This window comes from Danio rerio, chromosome 22 (assembly GCF_049306965.1).
Source record: "Danio rerio strain Tuebingen ecotype United States chromosome 22, GRCz12tu, whole genome shotgun sequence".
Taxonomy (NCBI): Eukaryota; Metazoa; Chordata; class Actinopteri; order Cypriniformes; family Danionidae; genus Danio; species Danio rerio.
In genome coordinates, this window is record NC_133197.1 from 26,562,570 (window position 1) to 26,586,283 (window position 23,714).

The following is a 23,714-nucleotide window of genomic DNA, read 5'->3' on the forward strand; positions in this document are numbered from 1 at the left end:
GGACACCTCAGATACTGTTGGTTGGTTCCCGTTGGGTGTGCAGCTTTTTTACCAACCAAGTTTATAGATGCCATTATAACGACACAGGTTACTTTGCCTATTCAAGTTCTGTGGAAAAAGTGATTGACAGGCGGTAATTTGTGTGTAGCTTAATTTGTATTATTTGTGATTTGGTTATGGGTAAAGCAAAGAGCATGCGGGTCAGGTAGTCTAAATGGTAGGCAACAAATAATTAATTATTATAAATTAATTATTCATAAATAACTCATTCACGCCTCCTTCGGCGAGGATGCCATCGTCTATTGCGATGTTTCACATTAGACATCGTACAATGCCAAATTGGTCGACATCGCCCAATCCTAGACAATACTGTGTCATTCATTTGTGAAGGATAAAGAAAAACTAATAATATTTAAACTGTGTACTGTAAATGTCCAATGGCTCTGACATTGTCTATCTGATAAATGAGTAAAATACCTTAATTTTTGATATCTGCAGTTCAGTTTTTTGAACTGTTCACTGTTCACGTGAAAAAATACATTCACATTAGGTACAAAGTAAGTGCAATGATGAGTTCAAACCAAATGCAAATTTGAGTATTTGTGTGTGTAAATTACATTTAAAGTAAATAGAGGTGAACAGGTTAGTGACTATTACAGTTAGGAACATGAAACTTTTAGTCCTCGACAATAAAATCTAACAATCAGATAGAGAAATGCTATGTAATATGCATGCCAAGCCAGTAGGGGACAATGCCAAAAAATCAGTACTCATCTACGCACATACAATCTCATAAACCACATTTGTTGTTTTGGTTGATAAATTACTTGCAAAAAATTTAAGAACATAAAGAAGAGTGATGAATAAAATTAGGGAGAGGGCATGAAAGGTATAATGAGAATTAAAGGAAAGATTGTAAATATTTAGACTGAACAAGAGGAATAAAACAGATTGATGGGACATGTGTGAGCCGATTTGTTGTTTTCTAACAGGCGGTATTTGGCCAGTGGCCAGTTGTTGTTTAATAGGCTTCCCTGAAGAACGTGAACCAAAACAAACAACACACACAGAGAACTGTATGCTGTGGCCCAGATTCCATTCAGTAATTTCACTTTTTTTCCATGAGAAAGAGACAGTACAGAAGCAAACTGGTGTAGTAGGACTTAAATAGAAACTTAGGCTACTCTATGTAAATAAACATCTTTAAAAAGTTGTGAAGGAGGGCTTACAAACATTGTAAACTGCAGTAGCTCACAGCAGAAATCACAAACCCTAAAAACATTAGAAACAAATACTACAGTGGCTAGCTAGCATACAAAAGCTGGATCCTTTTATTATTGTGTTGTTCTGGTACACTGTAAGCCTGCTTGCAACTGTTAAACTGATGACAGAAACATGTTAGCTTAGCTTTTCTAAAGCTGAGATCTAATTTTGGTTGACAGAAAAGCAGAAAGAAAGAAGATGAGAGAGTGAAGAATTACACAGACAAAAAGCCAAAGACCTAAACACTTTTCCTGAGCTTCTAATAACAACAACACTCACACTGCAATAAAGTGAGACAGTGAGCATACGCTAAAAGCTCAAACTTAGTCTTATAATATATGTCAAAATCGATCAGGTGATGGCGCTAAAAACCCAGCTTTTATGAGACAGGTCTCCAATGTTCAAAATAAACAGGGTCTACAGTTTTTAATTAAATGAATAATTTCTGAAAGGACACATTAATTTGATCGCAATTGGCTGTAATAAAAGATTTTCAAATCAATTTACAAAAAATATCAAGTAGCACAATATTTAATGAGAAGAAATGTTTCTTGTAATGTAATGTAATGTAGTGTGTATTTATATAGCGCATTTATTGTGTATGGTTGTGTATGGCCATACACCCAAAGCGCTTCACAATCATGAGGGGGGGGGGTCTCTCCACACCACCACCAGTGTGCAGCATCCACTTGGATGATGTGACGGCAGCCACAGGACAACAGCGCCAGTGCTGTTACAACTGTTTACACGAGAAGTGCCATGGGATTTTTAATGACCACAGAAAGTCAGGACCTCGGTTTAACGTCCCATCCGAAAGACAGCACCCACTGACAGTGTAGTGTCCCCTTCACTTTTACTGGGGCACTAGGACTCACATAGACCTCAGGTTGAGCGCCCCCTGCTGGCCTCACTAACACCACTTCCAACTGCAACCTCGTGTTCCCTAGTGGTCTCCCATCCAGGTACTAGCCAGGCTCAGCCCTGCTTAGCTTCAGTGAGTAACCGGTCTTTGACTGCAGTGTGATATGGCTGTGGCTCTTGAACAGTAAATCCGCATAAATGACTTATATGACATTTAAAAACATTATTATATTATATTATATTATATTATATTATATTATATTATATTATATTATATTATATTATATTATATTATATTATAATATTATATTATATTATTCATTATTCATAATTTGTATTATGCAGCGGATGCCCTTTCAGTTGCTACCCAGTACTGGGGAACCCAGTACACACTTATTGACACACATATACTATGGCCAATTTAGTTTATTCAATTCACAGTCTTTGGACTGTGGGGGAAAGCGGAGCACCCGGAGGAACACAGAAATGCCAACTGCTCTTGCAGTCTTAAACCAGCGACCTTCTTTCTGTGAGGCGACAGTGAGCCACTGAGCCACCGTACTACCAATATTACTGTGTATTATATTATATTATATTACATTATATTATATTATATTATATTATATTATATTATATTATATTATATTATATTATATTTATTGCTGTCACTCAATTTAAAAAAAATAACTAATTAATCACACTTTTTTTGAAAATTAATCACATTTAAAATACTGAAACTTGTAATTTTGGCTATTCAAATGTAAAATTAATGTAAACGCAGGACAAAATATATTTAAATTCAAAATATAATTGTTTATTATAATTTTTGTTTAGCTTATTACACAGATTTCTTCATGTAAACAACATCCCCACAATAAATCATCAAGATCCTGCTTGACAGCCATATTTATTACAGAAATTAAAACACAGGCATGTTAGTGCCATTTGAATTTCAAAACAATCAATGCCAATGAAGAAAAAAATGATTTCCAAGTTGAATTCTAAGTGGATTGCAAAAAAATGCCAAAATACAGGCATTGCAGATATGAAAAATGTTAATAATAATAAAGAATTGAATACAAACAATTGTACTCATTCTAAAGTTGTATTGCTGTGAGTTGAGTACATAAATTATAAAGTAGAAACAATTTTGCTCAGTCCTCTTTTACATTCAGCCAGTTGCTAAAACAGTCTAGTCTGTTAATATTATCGGGGGACAATGTGGACCTTTTCTTTTAAATGATGTGAGCTGAGAGTGCAACTAAATTTCACAGCAATAAGTAACTTTTTGATTTAGTGGCTACGGACAACGACGTTTAGGCAGGTTTGTTGCTGGTAGGTTTGTCTCGCGCACACACACAGACACAGACACACACACACACACAACGCGCGCAGGACAGGGCAGCCGGAGCGACTCCCATCAGATTCAACACGCATGATTGCGTTAATCAAATTTGCTTAAACTAAGTATTCTAAAGTATGGCTGTATTTCACAAGGATTCTGACACAACAACGCGAAGCAGCCGCTTTACAAAAGTTGTGTTTAAGAAGGAAACATGTCAAACTTACTGAAACATTAGAGGGTGCATGCTGAAAGGTAGAGGAATGCGCTGTCTTTGACAGCTCGCAACTTCATCTGGAACTTCATTTACATGGACACCAATACTCCGATTTTAATATGGTTAGGATAATACTCTAATTAAGAGTCTACCATGTAAACAGCAATTTTTGATAACCTTAAAGGACCACAGAGTCACGAAATGCAGAAACTTTTCTTTCCGTTCGCCATGCTGTAACAAATTCCATTAAAACAAAAGTCGAAAGTTAAAAATAAAACATCCGAAACTGGATGAAACTCTGAAGCAAACGCTGGATAGCCTTGTAATGCGACATTAATTGGTAAATGCTGAAACTTGCCTTCAAAAAGAGCTTCCTTCTTTCTTTATTCATATTTCTTTGCATGTTTACCACACGTCAGTCACAACAGGAAATAAAACAAAAACAAAAACTGCAACCTGCATTAATTGCGTTAATTCTTTTAACACGTTAAATATTTTAAATTAATCACATGCGTTAACACACTAATTTTGACAGTACTAATTATATTATATAACCCTTTGTTGTCAATTCAATTTACCTTATTATAAAATTGTTTCGATTTTTTTTCAAAAAAACAAATATAGTGAAATACAATACAATTTTTGATTCATTCATTCATTCACTCATTTTCTTTTCAGCTTAGTCCCATTTATTAATCTGGGGCCACCATAGCGGAATGAGCCACCAACTTGTCCAGCATAAGTTTTACGCAGTGGATGCTCTTCCAGCTGCAATCCATCACTGGGAAACATCCATACACACTCATTCACACACACACTCTACGGTCAGTTTTAGCTTACCCAATTGACCTAAAGCGCATGTCTTTGGACTTTTGGGGGAAACTGGAGCACCCCGAGGAAACCCACATGAACACGGGGAGAACATGCAAACTCCACACAGAAATGCCAACTGAACCAGCAGAGGCTCGAACACAGCGACCTTCTTGCTGTGTTCGTGCTACTACCCACTGTGCCACCACGTCACCTGTGTTAGATTCTCTAACTGCATTTAAAAGGTGGCCAAATAATGAGTGTTTACATGACACCCCTTCTCTTTTGTATGTGTTTAGCCATTATTTACATGATAACTACATTTTTTGGGGACTGGAAATGCAAACGTTTTAAAAACTTTCAAAGTACACTTATTAAAAACAGTATTGTTGTGTAAACTGCAGTAACACCCTTTTGTAAAAATGCCAAAATCACACAAATGCAAAGTGCAATTTCAGTTTACGAGCAAGCATGAACAAATACTTCACAAAAAAAAACAACAATGGGGTACTACAGGATTGTCTGCAGATGTATATTGTTTATTTACAAAGTATCATTGCCACCTACTGGCCTGCCATGCATAATATAATGTCATTTGTCATTTTCTTTTATCCATTGTTTTGACCTTTTTTTTTAGTCACGTAAATGTTCTCTTAGTAAGACAATGGTCAAAAAGGCAGATTATTTACTGATAGGGTGCTTTTTTTTACTCACTTTCCCCACAGCGGAATGAACCATCGTTTATTCTGACATATGTTTTATGCAGCAAATGCCTTTCTAGCCGCAGTAATTTTTTTAAATAATTGTAATAAAATGTAGGCAACATGGTGCAGCAATGGGTAGCACAATTGCCTCAACCCAAAAAGGTCGCCGGTTCGAGCCCTGGCTAAGTCAGTTGGCATTTCTGTGTGGAGTTTGCATGTACTCCCCGTGTCCGCGTGGGTTTCCAAAAGGTGCTCCGGTGTCCCCCCCAATCCAAAGACATTTGGTGCAGGTGAATTCAATAAACTAAACTGGCTGTAGTGTATGTGTGTGAATGAGTGTGTATTGATGTTTCACAGAGCTGGGTTGCAGCATGGAAGGGCATCTGCTGGGTATAACATATGCTGGATAAGTTGGCAGTTCATTCCGCTGTGCCAACTCCTGATGAATAAAGGGACTAAGCCGAAAAGAAAAATGAAGGAATGTATGTAAGGTTTGTTATTTAAAGATGTTTTAGTTCTCTTTTGGAAATGCCATCCATTCCCTCGATGTCACAGCTAACATCTTCCAATATGGTATTTTAGTATCTTGGACTGAGTGTGCATGTGAGCAGGTTCATGACACATGCATAAACCGAGCAAAATTTACAATCACTATGCCTTTGCCAAAGGCCAGTTGAAAAGTTCACCACACTCATTCATTCAGCTACATGCCGCAGACCTACTTTTAGACATAACAATGCACTCATACTTCGGTTGATCTTGCTTTTATGAATAAAGAGCCGAGTTCCATGTTTGGTCGAGACTGTTAAAGTCAGCTAATAAATATCTCAGGGGTCCAAACAAGAGTGCAAAACAATGAGCAAAACTGTTGACTTACAGGGCTAAAAAGGTAACAAAAAATCCCCTCTAAGAATCAAAGCTTCATGTACAAAGTCTAAATCCAAGTGTACACATCAATTAACATGTTTTATTGCTCAGTTTTAGAAAGGGAGGGCTGAACTTCACCCCTTAAAGTGACTTTGAATGCTCTGTGCATACCATTTGCATGTCACACAGTGGTGTTAAGAAACAAATTACAAATATTCAAACTATAGTGATTGAGTATTTTTTCCTCAGGATCTCTATGGAGTAGTTTTTTAAATGTGTACTTTTACTTTCGCTTAAGTCAGGGGTGCCAACATTTTTTCTTAAAAAGGTCCAAAAACGTTATTGAGGGCTGGGGTCCGAAGTTAAATATACCACACCCTATTACTGTACATAAAAAATGCTCATTTGTTTGATTCTTATTTAAAAATAACTAGAAAACGTTGCTTTAAATCATAATAAATGATGATGCAGTATATAAATATTTTTAATTTTATAATCAACTTATAGTAAAAACATAAACAATCCCATTTATAACACAATGGAGCTCAATAATGACTAAACTGGTCAAGCTGCTCCTACCTTTGCCTTGACGTCCTCACAGATGTCTTGTACATTGTCCTCTATCTTTCAAGTGACAGTATTTACATTTTAAAAGTCTGATTCATATGAAACATTTAATTTTATTTTGCTTTTTGTAGCTTTTCAATTAAACAAAGAAACAAAGGTGTACACAGTACATTAAATTAGAAGTGACAATCTCTGTCAAAGTCATTCGCCCCAACCAACTCCCTATCATTCTCCCTCTTTTTTTAGATGGGATGACGGACCAAACCAAAGGTTACCATGGGCCAACTTTGGCCCGCAGGCCCTACTTTAGGCAACTCTGGCTTAAGTACATTTTAGGACTGCATCAGTACTTTTACTGCTGTATTCTCCTTCAACCTGCAGTCATTATATGTTTATTTTTATCAAATCCGGCAGATCATGCATTAGATAGACAGGTCACCCAGCATTAAAAGTGCCTAAAAAGATGTAAATGTCACTCACTGTTATTCCGTAGGAGAACAGTTAATTAGTGCAAGTTAATCCACTAAAAAAGGGTTTGTTTAGATAATATTCTGTGTTTTGATTGCCGATCCTTCTCTTTTGACATCAGTTTGACAGCTTCAGCCACAATATTCTTAACCACGTCCCTCTTACCATTAGTTTACTTCAAGGGAATGAATATTCTATTTCTGCTGGAAGTACATCCTTTTACTAAAATAAAATAAAATATGGACATAACGAACCTAAACAAAACAGCATAAACAAAAATACACTACAGAATGTTACGTGACCAAACACATGCACAAACTGAGAGTATTGTATTCTATCAGTGCTGCACAAGTGCCAACTGCTGGATAGTAATAGCTTTTTGGTCAGGGTTCAAAGTGCATTAAAAAATTTACGTATCATTAACATTTCACCACAGCTAGATGTTTGCTCCCCTTTTCTATTTAGATTTTTCAGTTACATAGATTTTGTTCTGCATGTAAAGCATGAACCTGACTTATGTGAGCTTATCATAGGTGCATATATTAATGTATTGTGTACATACACTAATTTAATATCACAGTTTAGATTTATAATCTGTAATTGGCAAAAGAACCAAGAATATCATGTTGTTGTTGTTGTTTTTGCATGGTTTAAAGTGGAATACCTTTCATAGCATAATACTCACTACTCTTGAGTAATTTTAGCAGGGCTACCTTTTACTTTGAGTAGTATTTAAAATAGATACTTCTACTTTACTTACATTTTGGGCATTTAATGAAACTTTTTCTTGAGTATAATTTTTCAGTACTCATTACACCACAGGTCTCACATTGCTGGCTTCAATATCTATGCTACCAGTATAACTTAAAGTGACGCGTCTTACATCACTGCTTGCTAAATACAGCATTGAGATGCGCTGCATTCAAAATATCTGACGAGTTCAGATCCTGAGTGCGCAATTAGCACTGAAGCACCTAAACAGTGGCTCAGTGATACTTCGGGAGAATGTCGGAAGCGTACTGTGACACCATTGATGATTTTCCAAGGCACCAACTATAAATAACTGTTTTCATGCTAAAAGTGTCAGATGTCTGAGGTTAGCGCAAAAAGACCTTTGTCTCAAGTAATCCTTTTGAAGAAAAAGAACACAATGTATTTTATAAAAATGCCATGTTTACACTTAAATATAATGTTAAAGCAATTGGTGTAAAATAAATATAAGCAGTCATTACAAATGTTATCCATATCTAATACTAAAGATTTCATTCATTGTCCTTCGGCTTAGATCTTTTATTTATCAGGGGTTGCCACAATGGAATCAACTGGCAACTTATCCAGCATATGTTTTATACAGCGGATGCCCTTCCAGTTGCAACCCAGTACTGAGAAACATCCATACACACTCATGTAGACACATACACTACGGCCAATTTAGTTTATAAATTGCACCTACAGTATAGTGCATGTCTTAGGACTGTGGGGCAAACCAGAGCACCCGGAGAAAACCCACACGAACACAGGGAGAACATGCAAACTCCACACAGAAATGCCAACTGACCCAGCCAGTACTCAATACCAGCAACCTTTTTGCTGTGAGGCAACAGGGCTAACCACTAATCCACCATGTCAGTGTGACACTTATTTTGCAAGAATTTTTGTGGTGAGGTGAACAATTTCCTGATGCCGACTTGTTAAACTTTAATGTCATCATCAAGGACCACAGTTTCAGCTCAAAATCTTAAAAGGGATAGTTCACCCAACTATGAAAATTCTATCATAATTGATTCGCCAGTTTACTTGTGCCAAACCTGTGAAACACGAAAGAAGATATTTTGAAGAAAGCTGGAAACCTAGTAACACTTGACTTCCATAGCATTTGTTTTTCCTACCATGAATGTCAATTACAGCTTTTCCTCATTTTCAAAATATCAAATAAATATAGGAAAATGTATAACCACATTGGGTGAGTAAATAGTGAGTAAATTTTTATTTATGGGTGAGCCATCTCTACATGATCTAAAGGCATTGAAATGTTAGTTGAATATATGCCTTAGAACTATAGGTCTTTATGGAAAAAAAAAAGAATATGCCATAAACTTGAGTTAATTAACAATTAGGCCTATTTTACATTTAACTTTTCTTTAAATTACACTGTCACTGTTCGTGTGGGTTTCCTCCGGGTGCTCCGGTTTCCCCCACAGTCCAAAGACATGTGGTACAGGTGAATTGGGTAGGTTAAATTGTCCGTAGTGTATGAGTGTGAGTGTGAAAGTGTGTGGATGTTTCCCAGGGATGGGTTGCGGCTGGAAGGGCATCCGCTGCGTAAAAATTTGCTGGACAAGTTGGCGGTTCATTCCACTGTGGCGACCCCGGATTAATAAAGGGACTAAGCAGACATGAAAATGAATGAATGAAGCTACTGCATCACTGGGATGGTAGCTACCTAATGTTTCATATTTGTATATTAAACAGATATTCTGTGATAATGTGCTTTATTTCTTAGTGAATGCAGCTCATTTAGAGCAGAGATGTCCAAACTAGGGCCTGCGGGTTGGCCCATGATAACCTTTGATTTTGCCCACCGTCCCATCTGAGAAGAGAGGGGGACAGTTTAGAGACTGATATTTCTAATTTAATGTAACTTTTTGTTTGTTTGTTTTATTGCTAAGCTATGAAATGCTAATAGAAATTAAATGTTTTAATTAAATGTAACAGATTTTTTTTTACTGTCAGCCAGTGGACAAAGCACAACACAGAGACATCAGTGAGCAAATAAAGGCCGATTGGGCTTGACTAGTATTCAGCATTAAGCGGTGCGAATCTACTGTTCTTTAAATGTGATCATTTATGCATTTTATTGTAATAAGTTAAGGCAGCACGACGGCTCAGTGGTTAGTACTGTGGCCTCACAGCAAGAAGCACGCTGGTTCAAGTGCTCTGGTTTCCCCCACAGTCCAAACACATGCGCTATATAGGTGAATTGGATTAACTAAATTGGCCATAGTGTATGAGAGTGTGAATGAGTGTGGATGGGTGTTTCACAGTACTGCCTTGTGACTGGAAGGGCATCCTCTGCATAAAACATATGCTGGAATAGTTGATGGTTCATTCTGCTGTGGTAACCTCTGATAAATAAGAGACTAAGCAGAACAAAAACGAATTAAAAAGTTAAGTATATCAAATTTAGTAATTAAAACAGTTATACTGCATTAGTTAATACAATTTAGATGAATGTTTTATACTTGTTTTGAAATGTCAATAATATAGGCAACTTTAATGTAATATAGTTTGGTATATTCATATTCGGCCCACGGCACTTAATGATATTTGTTTTTTTGGCCCTATATATGAAAAAGTTTGGTCAGCCCTGATTTAGAGACTAGCCTTCTGTATTTCATACCAAATCGCCAAACAACGCTTTCAGTGTATACACGCTATTATATCAGTCAGCACATACCCCTTGTCACCACAGCCCGGCGACGGTGAGTTAACTTGATTCAAGCGTTTTGCTCCTCCTTTCCAAACCTCGGAGGTGTTGCGCTCCTGCCATTCAGTAAAAAAACACAATCGAGTTCCTAAAGTTCAGACGTCTGACTGGACGCAACCTATACGCACCAGGAGACTCCGTATATAACAGTGATGTGTTAAAGCTTGCATTCAGGAGAAATGATTCCTGCTTAAGGAATGAAGTAGCTTGCAAGCGTTGTCTATTGTGGATAAAACAACGCGCGCTTGCTTGACGTTTCGTATTTTGTACAGGTAAGCAGTGCAATGATTTATCCTACTATTTCTTGATATTCTAAATGTAATCAAGAAAAGTAAATGTTTAATAGACAGATTATGGGTTGCATTAAACATTTAATGAAAACTTACACAGTAAAAACAACTTTGTTTTAACCTACTTTCAGTTTTGTAGCAGTACAACCCCGCTTTATTCCTTGCAGCTTAATGTCTGTTTTAAAAATTACGAGCTTCGCACCAGGTAAGCCAAGTCAATGCCATAACGCGCAATGCTGCTTCGGTGATGAATGTGTTTGTTTGTGAACCAGTTTTGAAGATTCCTCTTATCTCATTATCCGGTAGAACATAAACAACGAAGAAATTAAAGTTAATGTGAAGCAATAAATCGTAAGTTATGACTTTGAAATAGAATCTTTAAGCACAATACCTCTTGTTATAGACAATATTGTAGTTAAAGGCTACATGCGCGAGTTGGAGGATTTGTTGGGGATTGAATTGACTCGCTTTACGAGCAGTGGTATTACCCATGCGCATCTGTCATAAAACAACAATATGGATTTTGGAATGTTTACCATAAAATGTAAATTATCCACTTGTTCCAAACTTGTTTGAGTCTCTTTGTTAAACACAAAACAGGTTTTTATTTTTTTCAGCATTTCCGCCACTGACTTTGATAGTATTTTATTCCTACTATAAATGGCTGCTGGCATTCTTGAATAACTTGCTTTGTGTTCACCTTAAGTAAATCGTCAAAGGTTTAGAACCATCTGAGTGTGAGTAAACATTAAGGAAATTAGCATTTTTTTGGAGGGTGAACTATTCCTTTGAAAGTTAGTCGCGTTCACCTGAGGAAAAAAATTATCTGCCACAGTTCAGTTCACTGGAGGCTGTCGGACAGAAATGCTGTCAATCTAATTGTGTGTATAGAGCATAAGTAGACGTTATTGCGCAAGAAAAAACATCAGCAACGCAATCAAACTGCTGTCAGAACTATTACTTTTGTATTAGCATCTCTATTGTATTAAAAATTATGAAAAATTGTATTATGTATCGTTTTGTTGGTCGCTTATGAATGCAATATCACAATATTTTATGGAATCGCAAGCGTATGTCAGTAAGAATGATAAGCTCTGTACGTTTTTACTTTTGAGCCAATCACACAGCTGAAATGTGCAACAATGGGAATCTAAAAGTGTGTTGATATTAGAGATATTAAAGAAAATATTTCAACCGAAAAGAAGTAATGCCCTTTAATGGACTCTCTAAATCGTTGTTGGGGTACCCTTTTAAATCTGGAAACATTACCAACTCTTATTGAAAAATATATAGTTATCATTCAATATGGAAAATAATTATTGAGACTGCATTTTTGCTTAGCACTGAAGTTCATACACTCATAAAATGGCACTTGCTGTTTGTTCAATCTACTTATTTATTAAAAAGAGCTATAACAACACAATTCTTGAGGGGTTTTTGTGGCAGCCTAATTGATTTAAGTTTAATCAACTTCAATTTGTAAAAACGAATAAGTTAATTTAATTGCTTCAAGTTGTTCCAACACAAATTGATTGAATCGAACCCAGCTTTTTTTCTCGACCTGTACAACTTATATGAAATTGACTATTTCTTGATCGGCTTGAATGTGCCAGATTGTGCTCATTTTATTATTGTGCAACATTCTTACCCACCAAAATTGACAAGTAGTGTAAATTAGTTTAGATTCACACAGTGTAAAGGAGATTATACTCAGTTATTCTGGCTTTTAAACCCATTATTTTCACGCTTCAAAGACTCCAGGGAGAAAGGTTTTTGTGCAGGACTCTATCAAGTAGTACTTTAGAGCAAGGGTTGAGTGGCATGCTGAGATTCTGGCCATTCTTTTTTGTGTGATTCTGAATAGTTTTGTAAATCCTCCTCAGCTGCACGCCTCTTTCTTGTGCTCAGTGGTTGGCAGGAGGTCTGAAGGAGATGTTGAAATGGTCTTAACCTTTAAATGTCAACTAGATTATTGAAACACATTAGGTGTAGCATCTGTGAAATGACCTGTTATGTAGTTTTGAGCAAAATTAGATGTTCCAGAAGGGGATTTTTGGCTGCGAGCATTATTGGTTCCCCTAAGAACCACATTTTTATTAGTGTGAAGAATATTTTTTTGTAAGCAAAAGAATGTTTTTGCAATTTTGTTTAATGGAAAACTTAAATATAAAAGGTTCTTTATAGAACCAGGGGTGAAGTCTGCTTTTTAATTTTCAGCAAGTCATTAAAAAATGACATTAAATATATTTTAATGACAGAAACCCAGGATGCTTGCCTTAGGATCCAAATGTACAAACTTTTTAAACTCCAAAGAACCACATGAGCAACTCAAGAACTGTACATACTGTACATCACCCTTCTAAAGAGCCTGTGATGTTTGAGAACACTTTGATGAACCTTTAATATAGGCATTTTCAACGTATTGCACAACCACATTTGTAGTGCACTCAACTGACCCTTGGAGCAGAAAACCAAAGTTATTATTTGTTTGCTTCGTAGATATTGTTTATAAATGACGTCAAAGCAGTCCAAGCACCAGCTGTGAGTTAAATCCGATCCGTCATTAGTAATCTGGGCCCCATTCCTTATGTAATGTGTGATAATAACTGCAATACTTATGTTAACACGTTCCTCTCGGTTGAGTTGGAGATCAGCTGGCAGACAGCCAGTCATCATTCGGGATAGGCAAACACTGAGGGGGCACTCAGGCTATGAAGGAGGGATGAGCGTATGAGAAAAGCAAAGCCAGAGATACAGAAGGAGAACAAGCAAACATTCCTGACTCTGTGTCTCAGCAATTTAATTAAAGGGGTTGGTAGGATGTTATACTGGGCATTTGAAGATGAAGGCTTAACCCCCCCTGGCCAGGCTTGGAATAATCCCAAAGGTCAGCTAATAAGTGCTCGGGTCATGCCACCATGACAACTAAATAGGGGAGTATCTCAGAAGAAGCTTCCCAGTCGTAGTTAATAATCCATGATGAACGTTAAGGCACAGCGATCTGGAATAAGTGTTTGCAGATGCTGAGTGAAGAATGACTTTAATTAGTCCATGGTAAAGTCAAGTGTCTGACATCTGATGATTATTTACTTATAGAAACCCAAAGATCGGAGCTTTTGTGTATTGTGTGCAACTTTGGCTGTTGTTAAAGGTCAAAAGCATGTCACTTGTTGTTTGGTTTATGCCAATCGCTCAAAATCACTCAAATCTGTTGAAGAAGTAGTGACTGCCAAAAAAACAAACCCTCCTCCTCCCACTAAGACTGAGATTTGATTTTCTCTTGGTTTCTTAGTTCTTGAAGTGTTTAGCAAACAAAGAGTCACAATACAAGTGTATTATACATGGAACAGTGGAACAACATACAAACTTATTAATGTCAGAAAACTATTTTAATGTCAGGCATTCAGAAGTTGTACGTCCAACAATTTAACTGGTTTGAATTACTGGTTTTAAAAATCACTTCCCCATAAGCACAACTAGTGAGGAAAAGCTCATGTTGTATCTTTAAGGATTTATTTCATGTATGTTCTGCCACGGCGTCCACTTGTAAAAACACAGTTTAGAGTAAATCCCTGCTGTGTGTGTGTGTGTGTGTGTGTGTGTGTGTGTGTGTGTGTGTGTGTGTGTGTGTGTGCGTGTGCGTGTGTGTGCGTGTGTGTGTGTGTGTGTGTGTGTGTGTGCGTGTGTGTTTGACCATGATCCAAGTGAAGACAAGAGTCAATGCCAAAAGAAACAAAGGAATAAAAACATGCATATAAAGCATGGCAAGTCTGTGAAGTGCTAGAAAGAATAAGATTAGATGCTACTATATGAATACTATACAAAACTATACAAATATTTCTCTTCTCAACATACTGTTAGATAGGGCTGTGCAATTTATCAAAAATTCGTTTTCGATTTTGGCTTCTCATGATTATAAAAAAAAATAATAATCGAGATAAAAACGATTATTGCATTAAATACCGCCCCCTTTCCAGTTGTGTTGCTCTGCAAAGCTTAGTTCCATGTGAAAAATGACTAAAAGCATGTATTGTAATGTAACTTTTTCAGCACGGGATGCGCATCATTCATTGATGTACATTCGAATCATTAATTTTTTTGTGAAGTTTATTAATAAACAAATTTCGAGAGGATCACATGCTTATGATTGTTCACAGCTGTTCCAAGTTTAGCTAATGACTGATTATCCTATCAGACGATCCTTAACTCACTATAAATAACCAGACTTTTCTCATCTCAATATCTTCGTCTTGAAGAAACCCCCCCACCCAACCCTACTTTCCCTCCTTTCAAACGGGCGTCACGGTGGCCAGCGATTAGCGCTGTTGCCTCACAGCAAGAATGCCCCTGGTTTAATTTCTTTCCAAACCAGACGGCATTTCTGTGCGGAGTTTGCTCATTCTCCCCATGGTCGCGTGGGTTTTCCCCATGTCCTCCGGTTTCCTCCCACAGTTCAAAAACAAGCACTCTAAACAATTAATCCAAATACTTTAGCTAAACTCTGAGTACACCTTTCAGCATCCATATCTGACACTTCGCTACAACAAGCAAGAGGGGGAGTCATGGAGATCTACCTGAGCTCAAACTCCCGACTCGCCTTGCAATGGGAGGGAGCCCAGGGCTCGAGGATCTTATAAGCTCAGGGCGCTCTCCCGGGACAGCACGCCAAACTAGCTTTATTATCAATCATCAGCTAAGTGTGAACTCTTGAAAAAAGCGTGAAAGAGCGCATGCTGTTGTGTGTGTGTGCTTGGCCTCGGAGACGAGTAGAGCACACTCAGCTAAAACCATCTTAATGCGAGCGCTTTAATGCTCAAATACATGCACATTTGTGTCAGAGCGCGGCATAGTGATTATTCATATTAACCCTTATTATTGTAATAAACAAAAAAAGTTGAGCATCAAAAGACATTTGAGAGAGAGACCATATCTGAACTGCTCACTGCTCTGAAAGTGACAGTGTGCAATATTCCTGCTGCTGACTGTTTTTATTATTAATCAAACAACAAAAGGAGAAAACTCACCGCTCTTGACTGAAGGACTTTTGTAGCTAAAGTTTTTTCTAACAACAGTGAAGATGCTTAAAGCACAGTTTGTTTCATATTTTTTCTAATGTATTTATTTCCCTTTCCTTATTTACAGGGAGGAAAATAACTGTATATTTACAGTTGAAGTCAGACTTATTATTAGTAACCCTTTATATCCCCCCCACCCAAATTTCTATTTAATGGAAAGAAGACATTTCTAAACATAACAGATTCAATAACTCATTTCTAATAACTGATTTCTTTTATCTTTGCTACGATGACAGAACATAATTTTTTATTAGATAATTATCAAGATACTAGTATTCAACCTTAAAGTGACATTTACAGGCGTAATTAGGGTAATTAGGCAAGTCATTGTCAAAAATATATATTGCTTAAGGGGGCTAATAATGTTGAGTTATTAAAATAAGTTTAAAGATGTTTAAAGCTGCTTTTATTCTAGCCGAAATAAAACTAATAAGCCTTTCTCCAGAAGAAAAAATATTGTTGGAAATACTGTGAAAAATTGCTCTGTTAAACATCATTTGGTAAATATTTATATTTTCCTGAGGTGAGCATTTTTTAAAAATCTGTTCATGTCAACGAAAGCTTTGTTTTAGTTTTTTTAAAACTACAGTAAGATGCGTAGTGAGGTGCTTATTGTGCATTTTACACAAAATGAGCGCTCATTGTTTTTTCTAATTAATCCGGCACTTAAGGCTGATTTATACTTGTGCGTCGAGTGATTGCTGCGACCCTCAGCTATTTCCCTGTGTCAATATACTTCTGTGTACTGTTTGTGTTGCTCTGCAATAACACTTTCAAAATGCTTTCTAGCAGTAGGTCTTTATGTCCCTCTGTGTTGAGTTTCTTTGTGAGTGTTTGTTTTTTTGAATGCTACAAGTAGCTAAAACTCGCTCATTCAGAGGCGGGAACCGTCGGACTTGCACCAACTTTAATCATTAGGTAAACACAAAACAATAGTTTTTCATCTGTAGCTCCTTCTCATGACTCAACACTTCTAAACACTCGCTCTTTCAGGCTTGCGGCTCTCAGCACTACCCATGCTCGTCACTAGTACCAAGCCGACCAATCACAGAGCTTGCTCTACACATCGTTACGACGTGTAGTTACATTTCTTTAGAGGTGCATGTTGGCGTCAAAAACGGCGAGGGCTATGCGACGGCGCAAAGGCTCCGCCAGACCATACGCATAAACTTGACAAAGAAGTATGAATCAGCCTTTAGAGAAGCACTTACAGCTAAGCATTTTTAGACTTTCAGCTGGGCTAAAACACTATGACAATCACAGATAAATGACAATATTCTTATGTAAAATTTGAAAAGGGTAAGATCTTTTCACATAACAACAGCACAGCCAATAGCATGAGTTTAGGGTGGAGTTAAATATTCAGTTGCCCTATAGAAAATCTAAGGAGTGCTGAGGAAACATCTTTGGAAACAGTCATTATTTATTGTTATTTATTTTATTTTTGGCATTAAACTGCAGACTTCATCACGGCACATAAATCATCCTAGGTGCAGTAAAAATGCTTCTTCAACTTTATAATTTTTTTTTTCTTTCCGGCTGTGAGCTGTAACATCTTGTTATTCGCTTGAGGACAGAGAGTTGTGTCGTTTGGCCGCGTCTGCTGGGTGGTGTTCAGGTTTTCACAAGTCAAGAACAGCAAACATCCGTCTAACGTCTTTCAAATGCAGGCTCTCAGGAGACTGTTTGATCAAAGATGACCTGTTTCTCCTTTTACTTTATTAAGTAAACTATCTTAAATTTTAAATATAAAACATAAGAAAACAATGCTGAGTAGCACTGTGGTGTTTTAAATTGGCCATTATACAGTATATATGTTGAGTACAATATCAGAATGTACTGAAAGTCAGTTTGAATTCTGATTTACTGTATCAATGTGGAGCCAAAGTTATATATACAGTACATACGTCATCAGGTTAAAGACACCTCTCATATAGAGAATGAACTCACATGCATTACTCAGGTGTGATTTTTTTACAGATTTTAACATGATGTAAAAGTCTTGACGGTTCTGTTGGTTTCGTCTAGCCAATCTGATCTTTATTTTGTTTTTTCTTTTGGAAGATCCAAAAGTGAATGGTGTTCCATGTATAATACACTTGTATTGCGACTCTTTGCTTGCTTAACAACACTTCAAAAACTAAGAAAGCAAGAGAAAATCAAATCCCAGTCTTAGAGGGAGGAGGAGGAGGGTTTGTTTTCTTGGCAGTCACTACTTCTGCAACAGATTTGAGTGATTTTGAGCGATTGGCATTAACTAAACAACAAGTGACATGCTTTTGACCTTTAACAACATCCAAAGTTGCTCACAAGACACAAAATCTTTTAATAAGTAAATAAGTGACATGATTGGCTGGGCCATTCTACAGCTTGATTTTCTTTGCATTTGAGAGTTTCCTTGGCTGTGTTTTGGATCGTTGTCCTGCTGAAATGCCCACCCTGGTTTCATCTTTATCATCCTGCAAATGTAGATGTTGGACTGAAGCAGCTAATATTAATTAACAATGATGAAGGGCAGAGAGTTGCTAAAGAACTACTAAGAGATTTCAGCTGCTGTCTGGGCTTTCACTGCCTTTCTACACCTCCCTTTCTTCATGTGTTCAATACTTTTTCCGTGCGTCATTTCATTTTATTATGCAACTCTTAATTTGTAAAGTAATTAGATTTGTTTGATTTGTTAGATTATCTTTGCATATATGGATTTCTTTGGTTGTTACTAATGTCTGCTGAAAAGTCAACAGCCCCATTAGAAATATGTTTTCTAGGAGAAATGATGTCATGTTCAATACTTATTTCCCCCACAGCATACTGTTTCTTTAAAAATTTTCAGCGCTGATTAAATGTTTACTGATTTGTTTATTGGTTGATTTCTGAAGGTTTTTATGATACCATAAGTTTAATTTTTATCTTTGCGATCACATAAATCACATTTTAAAATAGATTTAAAAGGAAATGTTATTTTAAACACTAATAATATTTCACAATTTAACTTTTAATGCAGCTTTAGTGACTTTTGAAAACATTTTAGTTTTTACTAATTAATTAATTAGGTAAACATGTTTATTGAGTAGTTAAGTAACGTTAAATTAAACCTAAATTAAACAATAATTAATAAATGATTTGAGTGTATCTCAATACATGAAGTTTGATTTGCAACTAAATTATGAAAGTGCTAATATTCTAATTTAAACGTTCGAAAACATAATCATTTGTTCATGAAATAAAACACCAACCTAACCAAACTTAGAGAATTAATAGTGTCTCTGTCTAACTGAAAAAAGCTACTTTTTTAATTCCATAAAACACAAACATTTTCTTTAAGAACGGTTAACAGTTTATGCATAAAAGTCAATGGTGTACAAACAACATTAGATCCCACTGACTACAAAAAACTTTTGGTGTTGCACAGAAGAAAGACAGCGATACATTGAGCGAACGATAGCAGAATTGACAAAGTTATTAGTGATTAAATCATCTGCACATTCACGCGGCAAAGTCACACAACCAACTTGTGAACACTGCTGGAGTCACACTGAGGTCACCAATACATTAATTCTGCCTGCGCGCTTAAATCGATCAATGCAGCAATTGAACTGTATCAAAATAAATTCATCAGCAGACTGCCAGGATACGATCAGATAAGCCTTTAAAACAAGCACACACTTAAACACACAGACACACACACACACGCACACGCACATACACTGCACGCATTTCTTTCATTGTTTTTCCACTGAGCTGCAACCATACACAAACAGAGTAGTGTGCTGAAGAGTGATGGAGGGCTACTCTAGTATTTAGTTACTGTAGCCACGCTTACACCATGTCTACACATTACAAGGAAGCACCGCATCTTTCAAAGGAGGTAAATGTTCTTCTAGTGAACCCCAGTAGGAACAGGTCGGGACAGGCAGGCAGAGAAACTGATTTGGTCTTGTTCCAGCATACCTTATCATCACTGAAGCTGAACCGACACTCATTTATTTCATTTAACAGGCTGCTGAATGTAAATAGATCTGCTATGTAACTCCGGACAGTGGAATATGATGATATATATATATATAATAAAACGTTCATCATTTTATATTGCTCTGAGAGTGCACTCACACTAGGCTATCCGAACCATGCCTGGGTGCATATTACGCTTGGTTTGACATATGTGAGTGCTCCGAATCAGGCCCAGGCGCAGTTCAGTTGGCAAGCCCTGGCTGGTTGGAAGAGGTGTGCCATAGTGCGGTTTGGTTGGGCTTTGGTGCAGTATGCTTGTAGTGTGAGTGCAAAGTGTGCCTGAGCCCGAAACTGAGGACGCAATGTCACTTTCTAGGGACTGTTTCATATGGACGTATTAATCATTCTTACTATTCAGTGAATACAAATTGTCATATTTTATTAAAGATACAAACCACCCACTGTCTGCAGCCATCGTTTGGATGACTGCAGGTTGAAACCATTGCTATTTTATGGCAATTCACAACTGTTTATTTAGTGGTCAATTCATATTAATTTGTACCATCTCATTTGTACATTTGAGTACAATTTGCTCATCCCCAATAAGAGGTAGGTTTAGTGGTGGGGTTTGGGGACATTACAGTTTGCTTGGTAGCTCACCAGGTATGTTGTTGGATGGTGGCGGAGCAGGCTTGCGGTTTGAATCTGGAAAAGGATAGTTTCAGAAAAAAAGTGAAACGAAACCTAAAAACAGCAGTCTAAAATTGTGGTAAAAGCACTATACGGCAGTGATGGCTTTTCTTTTCTAGATTGCTTTTGAAAACACTATTCGTTGGGTTAAGGGAAGGAGCTGGGTGGGTTAGTAGAGTAGGGTCTGTCTGCCGACTGGGCAGGGGTGTAACTTGTACTAGAGGCGCAACTTGAAGTTACCGAGACCCATGTGTAAAAACTATGTTGTCGGCAAGATGGAGCTCTATCCATCACAGTTATTAACATCTACAACTGCCCCAATCCTAAACCCAATCATTATAGGTATTAATGTCTACACCTTCCCCAACCCTAAATCAAACAGTTATCCCCAACCCAAATGTCACAGTTATTAACTACTATACCTACTCCACAACTAAACCCAACCATCCCAGTTATTAACGTCTACACCTACTCTACTGTGCACGTACAGCTGGATGTTGTGGAGGCTTTCATACTTGACACGCTCACCATTGTACTGTTAATTGCAACTACAGGAGGTGACCCTGAGTAAAGCTGGATGAAAATCATATCTCTGTATTTTTAGGAGGAATGACAGTAACCGATATATATCCAGTATTTTCCCATAAATGGTTACTTGAGAGTCAAAGCCTTTATTAAAACTTTATTAACAGTTTTTAAGCAGAATATAATTCAAATGCAGGAGTTTCCTTCCCTGTTATATTTATCATTATAAATATCATTCTTATATTGTTAGCTTACAGCTAGATATTAAAATAGAAAAATAAATGTTTGGTAGACAATAGGTTTTAATAATCGTTTAAATCACCAACCGTTTGTACACTAGCCACACACAAATCAAATCATGCCTTCTAGTTAAGGGGCAAAAATAAATAAATTAATTAAACAGAATAAATAAATAAATAAATAAATACAATGATTAGAATATAATCGGAATTGAAGTCAATATGCAATTTAAGACCAGAAAGCAGAGCTAAATGTGTTATAACGTAAATGTAAAGAAGAGACCATCGTGTAATAAATTCTAAACTTATAATCAGTGAATATGAGGTGGTTTCACTTTCAAAATGTGGTATAAATTCATCCCATTTTGGTGTTTTTAATTCTTTTGAACACATTCAGATGCTGTTTGTCTATTTGACAAGGCTTCTACATACGTTTTTGCTGTCAATTGCGGAAGAAATGATCGATAAAAGGTTTCTGATAAACTGCTGTGACAACTGCAGACGCTGTGTAATGCGCGTGCATGCGAGGGGGAGTCAAATTTGTCCGGGGAGTCAGATATTAATACAACACCAGCACTGCATTTTCCTTCATGTTGTGTGTAGTTAAGGGAGTTGTTCTTGAACGTTTCGTTCATTTTGAACAAATCTTTTGTATGACTCAGGGAGTGAATTATTAATTTGTGCATGTGCTAGGTGTGCAAGCGGAGCCCGCGAGCTACCTTGGACTGGTCTGTTTCTTGCAGAATGCGCACGTGTAGTCTCAAACCATATCGATATGAAAGATATTGGGTAATCCTGCATTGCGTTGAGGAATCATGTTGATATATACCCAGAACTCGATATACTGCCCAGCCCTACAAGTAGGCTAACTATCGATAAAACGGACAAAGAAGTCAGCGAGTGGGGTTGCATAAATGAACATTGTAATCTATCATGAATAGGATGTGGATAAAATTGGAGAAAACGCTTGAAAACATTTGCTGAAAATGTAATCTAGAAAGTATTCTTGCAAACAACATGACGTTGTGACATCTCACATGTTTCAATGGGATCTCAATAACTGCAAGTTACGCCTCAGAAACACTTGTAGTAGTACGTTGAAATGTACATAGCGGCCTTGTAATTGGCACGTATGATAAAATGTCCCCAGTAACATATTTGAGATTGCCAAAAAATGTACACGGCGAACACACAAACTGCAAGAAGTCGTAGCCACTAGTACATTGTTCTTGCTTCTCTACAATTTAGCTGTCATCTTCATTTAACCTGGGTTGAAAACACGTTTTCTTTCGAGGTCATTGTATTGTTGTGCATGTCCCTGTCAAAGAAACTAATTTAAATATAAGTAAACACGCCCCTCTTAGCATTAATTAGCTAGAAGAGAAAATGATGTGCAAAAAGAAAGCCCCGCCCCCTACTCAATATTCACTTTCAGTTGGAAGTACATCAACATACTGAAATAAAAGTATCAGCAACTTCCCGTTTACGAGTTCAGAATTGCAATTTGTAAATTTTTTGGGGAAAAAAAGATCAAATTTTTTCATTTTCTGCAAGGTTTTAAGGTATCTGTTGTCATCTGTACTTGTTTGCGTTTAATCAAGTTCAGAAAAATGTATAAAAATATGTGTATTTATTGGACTATTTATCAGTATTTGGTAATTATTGGATATCTGTATTGACGAAAATCAACCAAATTCAGTGCAACTCTAGTGCTAATGATGGAATTTGAACACTGTTTACATGGTCTGCAATACAAATATAAAGCCAAAAACAAACTGTACTTGTGCCGACACACACACACAGTCTTTAGTAGTATTTTGTATAAAATATAACATGTATAAAACCTGACAATCATCTGAAGAGCTTCTTGTGTTGCAGTGGAAGCGAGAAAATCTGACCTTTTCAACCAAAGAGATCATATGCTCAGTATCACAAATGTGATTATTTGATTTATGACAGATATTGTGCATAGTGGTTCTATATTTCAGATGTGCTTGAATTAGTGCTTTTAGATTTGGTCTGTAGAGCCCCTGACAAACAGCTGAAAACACAGCTGGTCAGAAGACAGGACACCCCCTGCGGGGCAACAAGGGGGCGGTGGGCCGATTTGTTCCAGCACGTCCCAGCTGGGAGATATTTCCTACACTCTTTCTTATGCTCTATTCAATCAAATTCGATTATCAACTTTTAATTCCTATTTTCATATTTATTGGAACGATGAAATACAGTTGAAGTCAGAATTATTAGCCCCTCTTTGAATTTATTTTTCTTTTTAAAATATTTCCCAAATGATGTTTAACAGAGCAAGGACATTTTCACAGTATGTCTGAGATTTTTTCTTCTGGAGAAAGTCTTATTTGT

At 36.9% G+C, this 23,714-nt stretch overlaps 1 protein-coding gene across 1 annotated transcript in view; it reads left to right on the forward strand.

Moving 5' to 3' along the window:
• Positions 1-10,683: 10,683 nt before the first annotated feature.
• The window catches only part of vasna (vasorin a), a 31,005-nt gene continuing 17,974 nt past the window's right edge, over positions 10,684-23,714 (forward strand). Inside the window, exon 1 of the mRNA NM_001326685.1 lies at positions 10,684-10,858. The gene's annotated coding sequence lies outside the window, so the exon portion shown is untranslated. The remainder of the gene's footprint in view (positions 10,859-23,714) is intronic.